Genomic DNA, 10,180 nt, shown 5'->3' with positions numbered 1-10,180 from the left:
CGATAGTAGTGTAATGGTTTCTTGGTCGCTGCGGCCAAAGCCGCTTCTTCCCAGTGTGCCATATAAATGTTCGCATATGATGGGGCGAATTTCTTACCCATCGCCGTGCCGCAAATCTGTAGGAAATATTCTGAATCAAATTCAAAATCATTTCTTGTCAGATTTATTTCAAGTAGCTTGATCAATGCGTCATCCGGTCTACCAGGGTCAGGGTATTTGGCCATGAACTGTCTTACCGCATGGATGCCCGCTGTTGTCTCTATGTTTGTGTACAGGCTATCCACATCGATGGTGAAAAGGAGTGAGTTCTGTGGGATTTGGAGACCCCTGATCTTCTCCAGGAAATCGTATGTGTCTTTTATGTAGCTACTGTGTCTCGTAGAGAGTGGGTTGAGATGGAACTCAAGGTATTCCGCCACTCTGTACGTCTCACTGCCACAGTCTGACACTATTGGACGACCCGGAGGAATCAGGAAAGGTTTACTCCATGTCTCCGGTTTCTTGTGTATCTTTGGAAGTAAGTAGAAGAGACGGGGCCTGGGATCCGAATCCCCGCGGAGATATTTCAATTGCTTACCATCAATATACCCTCCATTCTTCATTCCTTCCAAAATCTCTTTCACCATGGGTACTGTTTCCCAGAATATGGGGCCCTCTAATTTGCGGTAGTATTTGGGGTTGTTTAGTTGTCTGCGGGCTTCCCACACGTATCTGTCCCTCCCCATGACTACCACCACGCTCCCTTTGTCAGCCGGTTTAACGATTATTCTGGTGTCCCTTTTCAGTTGTTTGAGTGCTACCATTTCATCCGTCGAAAGATTGGACCGGTCTTTAACCGACCAGTTCATCTCGTTCCAAATCCCCTGGTCCGCCTCGATCATCGCCCACACTCTGGGTGGTATACTGCCCCGTGCGGGGGTCCAGTCCGACCCTGTCGTGAAGGGTGTCCGTTGGCGCGATCGTACGTACCTGAATCTGGCTGCCAGTTTCACTCTTCGGTGATATGTTTGTAAGTCCAGTAGCGATTGGGATCGTCGGTGTCTGTGCTTACCTCGTGATGGGACAAAGGTCAGGCCTTTCATCAAGAGTTGTTTTTGTGCTCCTGTCAAGGTGAAGTCATCCGCCAAGATTAGAATTCCATCCTCTATCCTTGCACTCTGGATCGTTTCGGAGGCTCGATGTTGATGTTGTCCGTACTCCACCAGTCGTTGTGGTCCGATATCCTCCGCTGTGATCGATCTCCTCATAACCTGCGGGAGTAGTCGCTCACCTTCCTTGTTCCCGGAACCGAGTGGTCCGGTTCTCCGGCCTCTCTCTCCCGTAGCATCGTCGAACTCACCGGTCCTCTTCAATGTTGTGGGTGCAGTCGCTTCTGGTTGAACTGGATGTCTCTTTTGGATTTGTTGTTGACCCTGTGTGAATCTGGATGTCCCAGCTGTCGTCTCCCCTCGTCGTTGTTGTGTCATTGTCGTTATACTTTTGTCAGGTTTTTTGGTTAGCATCATGACCTTACAACCGGGAGTCAGGTGAACACCCGTCACCCCCGACGTGATCTCCCTCCCCCCACCCCTGTGATTTCCCCCCACATGTGTAGTGTTGCAACAGCACTCACCTTGTGTTGACGTCGACGCCGCGTCCATCCGCGATGGTCGGTCCAGTTGAGAGCGTTGGTCAAGGAACGCTGTCCAATGTCGCAGCATGCGCTTTGCCGTTTCCTGCGTCCAGTGGATCATGTCCCAACCGGTTCCAAAATCCTCCACTGGCAGCATCGGTATATAAGAACAGTGCGACATTATATATTTGTTGATTAATTCCAGTGTGTTCTTTTGTTCCAACGGGAGGTTTGGTGAGAAATTGACCAACGGGACCCAAACTCGTGCAGATGGAAACCTATTGCTCGCTACTCTGCGGGCACGCTGCAATTGTTTGAATGCTGTGAGGTGGGCCGATTGGGACCTGTTGTTAATACCAGCGGCTAGAACCACTACTCTTACGCCTTCCGAGGTTGGACATTTCTCCAGGATGGAGGCCAGGTGTCTAAAATTCGCACCCGGAAAACTATCTATTTGTAAATCCGGTGTTTGAAAGTCCGGGAACCTGGCCAGGTTGGAGTCTCCCAAAATGATCCTCGGTTTGTGGAGGGTCAGTTTCCATTCCTGGATCTTCTTGAGGCTGTGTAGATGGCGCGTCACCATACGGAGTGGACGAGTCTTCGCCACCTGAGAGGACGGATGTTGGAATGATGTTCTGGCTGCCCCGTCACTCTCCTCCTCCATCGCCATGGTTGAAACGACTTCACACGTTTCACTTGATCTCCCGTCATCATCCCGGTTCAACGGGGATGTCGGTTTTGCGGTGGAGATTTCCAGGAATTCGTTGTCACTCCAATGTCCACTCCATAGATCATCTTGGCTCCTTTCTTCCGAATCCTCTTTTCGTTCCCCCTGGATGAAGACTGTTTCGTTCTTCTTTTTGTCGAACGACGGATTTCCGACCTCAGTGTTATCTTCTTCCGAACTTTCACTTATTTCTCGAGATTCTCGGGTCTGGTCCCGTGGTGGTTCAATCGGTTTCTCTCGAAGGTGTCTTGGTTCCTCTCTGTTTTGGGAGTTCCAGGGCTGTTCCTCATTTTCTCCCTTCCGTGCCTCTTCTTCCCAGTCTATCCGGTCAATCAAGTCACAGTCCTCCTCCAGATCCATCATAAGTCTTTCCCATTCTTCCTCAGCTGATTCAGAGTCGAGTGAACGCCTCATCGGTCTGCCTCTTTCACTTGTTGAAGTCGAGGGCCCTTCCATCGGGTCCTCGTGTTGTTCGGCAGGTCGGTCGATCGTCGATACTTCATCGGTCCCCGAAGGGCTCCGTGATGGGTCCTGGTGTCGGCGTTCTTCTTGAACGTTCTCCATATCCTTCATCAAGGATTTACGTGGTTTGGGAATCGGTCTCTCCAACAGTTCTGAGGGTTCCGTTCCTAAAGTCCGGGTTTCCAAAACCTTCGGCATCGGGGTCCTTTCTGGTCGAGGTTCCCCTTCCATGCCGGTCTCACTTTTCGTTTCAGTTATTCGGTCCTTTTCTTCGGTTTTTCTTCCTAGTCTCAGCAACCTTGAGGCCAAGGTTTGGACAAGATCTCTGACTTCGGTCAAAGTATCTTCATTTTCCAATATTTTCAGACTCCTCCTTGCCCATGACGCCGCTCGGTCCCAAGCGGTTTCCCAATTTTTGTCCAGTATTGACAGTAGGTTGCGGCGGGCGTTGGTGACTCCATTTTGGTAATGTTGTTGCAGAATTAGAGCTGCGTTGTTGGACCATGCTCGGGCGTTTTCTTGTAATAATCGGTTGGTTAGTGCAGTAGTGTCTGCCGGTCTAATTGTTCTTATCAGAAGTGCCTCCGTTCTGTTCAGAAATCCTTTTGTCTCCCCTTCCTTCCGTTCCGATAGTTTGCGTCCATGGTGTGTCATTCTGATGAGTTCAAAGATACATTTTGTTTGTTTCAATGTAGAAACATCCTTCATCGCCGCGTTCGCGGAGTTAGCTTCAGTGGCCCCTGGTAGACTTCGTCTCCTTTTGCGTCGCGTCAGTTGTGTTGAGGTTTCCTCTTGTCTCTGTCTTTTGCGAGGGTGGGGTTCCAAATCCTCTCCCGAAGATTGGTCCACTTGGTCAGAGTCCGGTGAAGTTGCGCGGTTCTTTTCTTTTATGTCACTTTTCTTTGGTATTCGACCTTCATCCCGTCTCTCCCATCTTCTCCCCTTGTCTCGTGCTTTTTTCTGCTCTTGTCCTTTGGTCCAGTTTTTCCCACTCTGAGTCTCAATGCCCCGATTTCTTTGAGGGGCCATGCGTCTGTCTCTGGTCGTTAGATTTGGTTGGGGTGGTTTCTCCCTGTGTCGATCCTGTGATGTCCCCGCTCTCTTTGCGAGGTCTTCCTCCAATTTCCTTTTCTCCTGTCGGGTCTCTCTTTCTTCACGACGGGCGTACTCCGGTGGGGAAGGTGATCTCCGACGGTAACTGTCCGGGATCCTGGGTCGTGTGTATGTCTTGCCGCCTTCTCCATGCCATCCTCCGTCCCCTGATCTGCGTCGTTCGCGGACCGTTCCGTAGGATGATAGTGGTGAAGAGAGTGGTCGCTCGCCACGGATTGGCGGTGGTTCTCTCCATTCCCGCCTGCGTGGTGGGGTAATCTCTCTTCCACGTGAGTCATCGTCAATTTGCGGGTGCCATGTCACACTCCTCCGTGGAATTTCCCGACGATGGTCCTCCGCATCCCGTGATCCGGGATAGAAGCGTCGTGTCTGTTCTCTCGGTCGAGGTTCGTGTGCGTCCTCTGTCATGTATCCACGTTCCCTTTGGTCCATCCATTTCCAGGCACCCTTCCCTTTCAGGGAAGTACGTTTCCACATGTTTTCACGGGTTCCCTGTGGTCGGCCTTCCTCCCGACGTCGTTCCTCTCTTCCCCGTCTAAACATTTTTTTGGTAGGATGATCTGCTTCCGTCGATGTGATTTGGAGTTGTAGGAAAAGAATAGGGAAGATTAGAATCCAGGGGTAAATTATAAGGGAAGAGATGAGACCCATTCACATATATATACATATATATATATATACATACACATACATATATAAATATATATATATATATATATATACATACATACACATACACACCTATATATATACATATATATATACATACATATATATATATATATATATATATATATACATATACATACACACCTACACATATATACATACATATATAAACACATACATACACCTACATACATACACACCTACACCCACATATACATATATATACACATACATACACATACCTACACATGCATACATATATATATATACACATATATACCCACACATACACACATATATCCATATACACCTATCATTATACATACCCATCCATATACCTTTTTCTACACACCCCCGCACACATCCAAAACATACACTCCTAACCTACCCATATACACGCACAATATATACACACACACTCACCTATATCTAAAAACCACTCACACACCCACCCTCTCTCACACTCCTGCATATCCATACATATATACACCTATCCGTATACACTCCCGCCCATACACACCCACATTCACCTATCCTCCTGTCAACATATCTACATATATACATATATATATATATATACACATACACATATCTCTACACTCACCTACATATATATATACATATATATATATATATATATATAAACCTATATATATACACACACACCCACACACCCATATATATATATATACGCCCCCCCATAATCCTACACATATACATGCACGAACTCTCCCATTCCTACATACTAATCTATTATATTCATGTATAAATGCCTATTGTACCCAAGTATACGTCCAATGCAGATGACCCCATTATGATCGCTCCAGTTGCATTTCAACCTATTTTGTTAATTGTAATCCATCTTCAGCTAGTAGACGGACGACCGTTTTAGTTTTATTTTTATTTTTAAATCATGTTTTAACCTTTATTTTTGTATACATGAGTTCATGCATATACCATATACCTCCATTTCAAACAATCCAAAATCCATCAAAAGGTCCCTTTTCATTTTGTATGGTTCCAATCCACGTTATATCTGTGTCTAATACCTCTCCAGAGCGCTGTACCCCTGATTTTAATCCGTTTTCTTTTTTCATTAAAAATTATTATTAAAGAATATATTAATAAAGGAATGTGTACACTCAGATCCCCAGACGATATTATTATTGATCCGGTATATGTCACTGTAAATAGCCCGCGCTGATACACCAAAGGACTTCGGTGATTGTGCAGGATTGACCGAGTTAAGTTGAGTAGGTTCACTTTATACATAAGAACTCTTTTCTTCATTTTTTCTATTTCACTATTTATAAATTTTTATAAAAGCATTTTTTGTATTCTTTTTTGTTGTTCGTTCACAATGCATATTGTATCTTAACGAGTTACCCGGTTAGAAGTGTTATTGTGTACGGCATTTTGAATTTGCGCAAGGTCGCTAACATGCATCTCTGTGTGTCTTATAAACATACCTCGATATCCCGTTTATGACTCCACGTCACTTTTTCTTATTTCGTCCCGAACCGGAAACGATGCACAATAATCACTTATGTTTGCAAGTTCAAATAATTCGGACAGGTTGGTCGTACCGAGCTCGCTCGTTACACGTGCGTACATGTAATTACGAACTGCGTAACTATCAAAAACGCCCCCCCACGCTACAATACCACCGATATTTTTGTTCCGATGTTCACCTATTCCGGCATTCGGGTCTATAATGCGTTTATTTTACCTTCATTTGTATCCGTCTCACCATCTTTAATCCTGAAACCAATCCATTAGTCATTGATATTTTTTAATTGTTAGTCTTCATGTTAGTACTTCAATCCGAATGTCCCGAAAACATTCGCAATAATAATAACATTTATTTACTCACCCCTTTAGTGTGAGGGAGGAACTTGCCCGTCGTATTCTCCAGATTTTAATGTGTCACGTTTTGTCGTTCATCAATATTATTTTACGGTTTGTGTCTGCCGTTTGATGTCAAGTGGTTTTCGTTGAGCCCCCAATACTTACCTCTCTTCGTTGATATTTCTAATTCGTTCATTGGTAGTTCGTGCCTCTCCATCCTCTGGTCCGTCCCCAGGTGTTGCGGATCGGGTACGTGCACTCCGTGCGAGTCTCCCGAGCCTTTTGCGTCGTGTAATGTTTTTTTTCCTAGTTCTGCGTGGCGTCGCGAAGTGGCGAGTGCGAACGACAGCGGAAAACACCAGTCGAATTGGACGTTGTTTTTATTTATTTTTTATATATATATTTTTTTATTTTTTTATTTATTTTTTTATATTTTTAATCCTTGCAAAAGAAAAAAAGTCTCCTCAGCTTCCGTGCCGCGCTGTCGCGCGTTATCACGGAAGGGTACCGGCAACAGGCTCACTCCACCGTTGGTCGGATCCGCGGTCCCTCGAGGTGCATGCAGTCAGCCAGTGGCGCCAATGACCAGTCAATTTGCGGTTGGGCCGGCCCGTCGTCGCGACGTTTCGGGCGATCTGCCCTTCATCAGGCGACCGAACCGACCCACCAGCTGACTGCCTTTGCAGGAAAGCCCGTAGCGTCGATCCCGGTGAATTAACGGGAGGGATCGTGTTCGCGCGCCGGTTTCCGGGGCAAGACCCGTACGCTCGTTAATTTATGACCTCTCTCCCCGCTGTCGACGTTGTCGCTCTTTCTTCCTCCACCACGATCTCTCGACGGATCCTCCAGCCGATGTTCAAAGGAGTTCTTCTCCGTGGAGTCGCCGTTGCTGCGTCCACACCCCCGTCTTACAGTGATGTCACGTCAACTATTTCAATTGAAAACAATGTACAGGTGTCGGTCCTATTTCCTATTCCGCGAACAAAAACTTTTGCAACACATAACATCCTTTAGCCCGGTTAGCCTGGTAGCTTTTCAAGCTTTCCTCCGGTTAGCTCCAATTTGTTAAACGAAGCGACCTCAAGACGTCCGTTCGTGCTTCGTTGCCCATTCCTTTTATATTGGTTCTATCAATAGTCAGGTAACAGGCTATTCATCCCATACATTATTAGAATCCCATTTTGGGACTACCAGTTTTTTTCTCTCCGTATCAAATTTCGTACAACGTCATATAAACAGTGTTCTCTAAACCGTGAGTCCATTACGGCCAACTAATTGTGTAATCGTACATTCTTATCTTACCTCCTCTCCGCGGTATCCGGTTCTTCACAACTTCGATTTTTGTCTCTTTCATTTCAAAGTATATGTGTTAATTAACTCCATTACCGTGTGCCCGCGTGTAGCCAGCGCCGTCGTTGTTAGCATGTTAGCATCGGCTCGTATCGTGACGGTTCGGTTGCGTAGGTACAATTTAATAACAAACCAGTCTCGTCGAGAAGTATAGCGTCCTACTCCGGAAGCGGAAAGACTCCCTAGCATTTCCGCCTCCGGGTCGTCGCCCCTGGTAACCCGTTTTTGTTTAACCCTCGGCAATCCCTCGTCAAATCCCGTCTCGCCAATCCTATTCGGAGTGGATAACTAATGTTAGTTATTTTGACGCGGTTTCAAAAATCCGTGTGATAATCAATCTTAGTGAATTATTTATTCATAGGCTTTTTGTCAGTGTTAGCGGTGTTGCGTTCGCGTCATATCCGGTGTTTCAAAACGCTTCCGTCTCCAAGTTGTTGCCCCTGGCAACCAATGTTTGTTCGAATTCTAGTTACTAGTCCGTCGGACACCATTAGCCCTCATCTCTGCAGTTATTTATTATTTATTATTGTTAGGGTTTGATCGTTATTTCCAAAAGTCAAACATAATCCGTCGGTGTTTGTAAATTGTTTATTCATGAGATTTTATTCAATATAGACGTTATTGCACTTAATTTGTTTAAGGCGTATCTACTCATTTACGCTTTCGGGTATGAAACCCCCGTTCCTTCCAGTTAGTTGTTCTTTAAGCATATAATCCTAAAACCTGCTTCCCTTTTTGCTGTCGTTCCCCGTAAAAAACTTTTGTCGTAGTATTGAACTCCGCATACGCAATCCTTCGTGTTGTTTCGTTGTTGTCATGACTACGATTACAAACCGGAAACGATCAGTCCCCCTATTCTTTTACGCTTCCGGGTCGTTTCCCCAGGCAACCATAAACTCTAGGTTATCAACCATTTACTCCGGTCCATTTTGTCAAATCCTCCGTCATTTCGTCTATTGTCACAAAATATGTCGTCCTTTCGCCTACTCAAGCGCAATTCCCCCATTGTTATTTCTTATTAAGGACGATTTTTCATTGTTCGAATTCAGGTCTCCTTACGTTCCAATTTTGTCACGCCCCTTTGTTTACAATCCTACGTTCTAACCTCCGCTTACGTAAGTAGCTATTCACTATCTGTTTCAACGTTCTAACGCAGTCTCTCAGTCTTATTTATTATATTCACCCGAGCCGTAAATTGTGAAGGACTTTTCATACCATTTTTTTATCTACATATATATATATATATATATATATATATATATATACATATATATATATATATACTTCGTATATAAACCTGTTAATCGGTCAGAACTCCATCGTGGAGTCCGTGTGGTGTTATTGTTGATTACGGGCACCCGTTTTATTCGTGGGTATCACCAACGTCATTTACGTACGCGTTTATCGTGAAACATGTTACGGGTAGAAAGTTCCCCGATTTTATTGTTCCTTTATATAACAAGTTGTCTCACTCCAACAGTTGTGATCCGGATTTTTCGTTTTTGTTGCTTTTGCTATTTTGTTGATCTTTTGATCCCTTTCCAATCGTAACTTTATAATCTCAGGAGTCAGTTGCTGCGTTTTGCACGAACGCAACTCCATCGTTGAATCGTCAAAGGATATTATATCTTACTTTTTATTTTTTTATTTTTTATTTTTATTAGTCCTTATTATTTATTATACATTATTTATTTATTTTTTATTTTTTTATTTTCTCTTCTTTCGATACATTTAAATATCTTTCTTTATTTTGTTAATCTCCAATTTTTGTCGGGGGTCCGAAATGCCTTGTTTCATCCCATCACTCCCGTTCGTTATGTAATTTGCGTAAGTTGTCAATCTGATACGTCTATGTGAGCCGTGTCCACGTCATTAACCAAGTATTATTCTAATGTGTAGCGTGTCGTTATTTACATTATAGTTTTAAGTCTTTTTTTGTGTTATTTTGTACGAACGTCCCCATGTCAACTACGTCATTTATTATGTCCCGTTTTATTTCCGAAATCTTATCTATGATGTTCTCATTTTGCGTATCGTCTCCCTCAATTATTTATACGCCCCCCATATCTGTTTTTGTGTCCGTAAAACCGTGGATATACGTAAATGTGTTCCGTTCAATAAAAACCTCTATATAAGATCTCATTTTACATTATTTTGTCTTTTTTTCTTTTTTTCTTTTACTTGCTATTCACCCAGGACTAAAACAACTTGCAAGTAAACATTCATATACACATCGTGCTAAGAACAGTAGAAACAAAACATTCTTTCCAAAATGGATGGGGGTTTGTTCGGTAGTGGTTAGAGGGGGAGCAGAAAGAAGAGAAGAGAGAAGAAAAGGAATTTTTGTAGAAAGATCAAAAGGATTCATTACTTACCCGGGTCTCCATTCCTTTCATTTT

General features: G+C 44.1%; 1 long non-coding RNA gene across 1 annotated transcript; it reads right to left on the bottom strand.

The window, feature by feature from the left end:
• Positions 1-6,798: 6,798 nt before the first annotated feature.
• On the bottom strand, positions 6,799-9,026 carry LOC148428443 (uncharacterized). The gene is made up of 2 exons (XR_015866544.1): positions 7,734-9,026; positions 6,799-7,359 (listed from the first exon to the last, which is right to left on the bottom strand). It is a non-coding gene; the product is annotated as an uncharacterized LOC148428443 (long non-coding RNA).
• Positions 9,027-10,180: the final 1,154 nt, after the last annotated feature.

Source organism: Hippichthys cyanospilos, chromosome 1, assembly GCF_059441005.1.
Source record: "Hippichthys cyanospilos isolate Australia breed blue-spotted pipefish chromosome 1, RoL_Hcya_1.0, whole genome shotgun sequence".
In the NCBI taxonomy this organism is placed as follows: Eukaryota; Metazoa; Chordata; class Actinopteri; order Syngnathiformes; family Syngnathidae; genus Hippichthys; species Hippichthys cyanospilos.
Note: the sequence above shows the minus strand (reverse complement) of the source record. Positions and strands in the feature narration are given on the sequence as shown.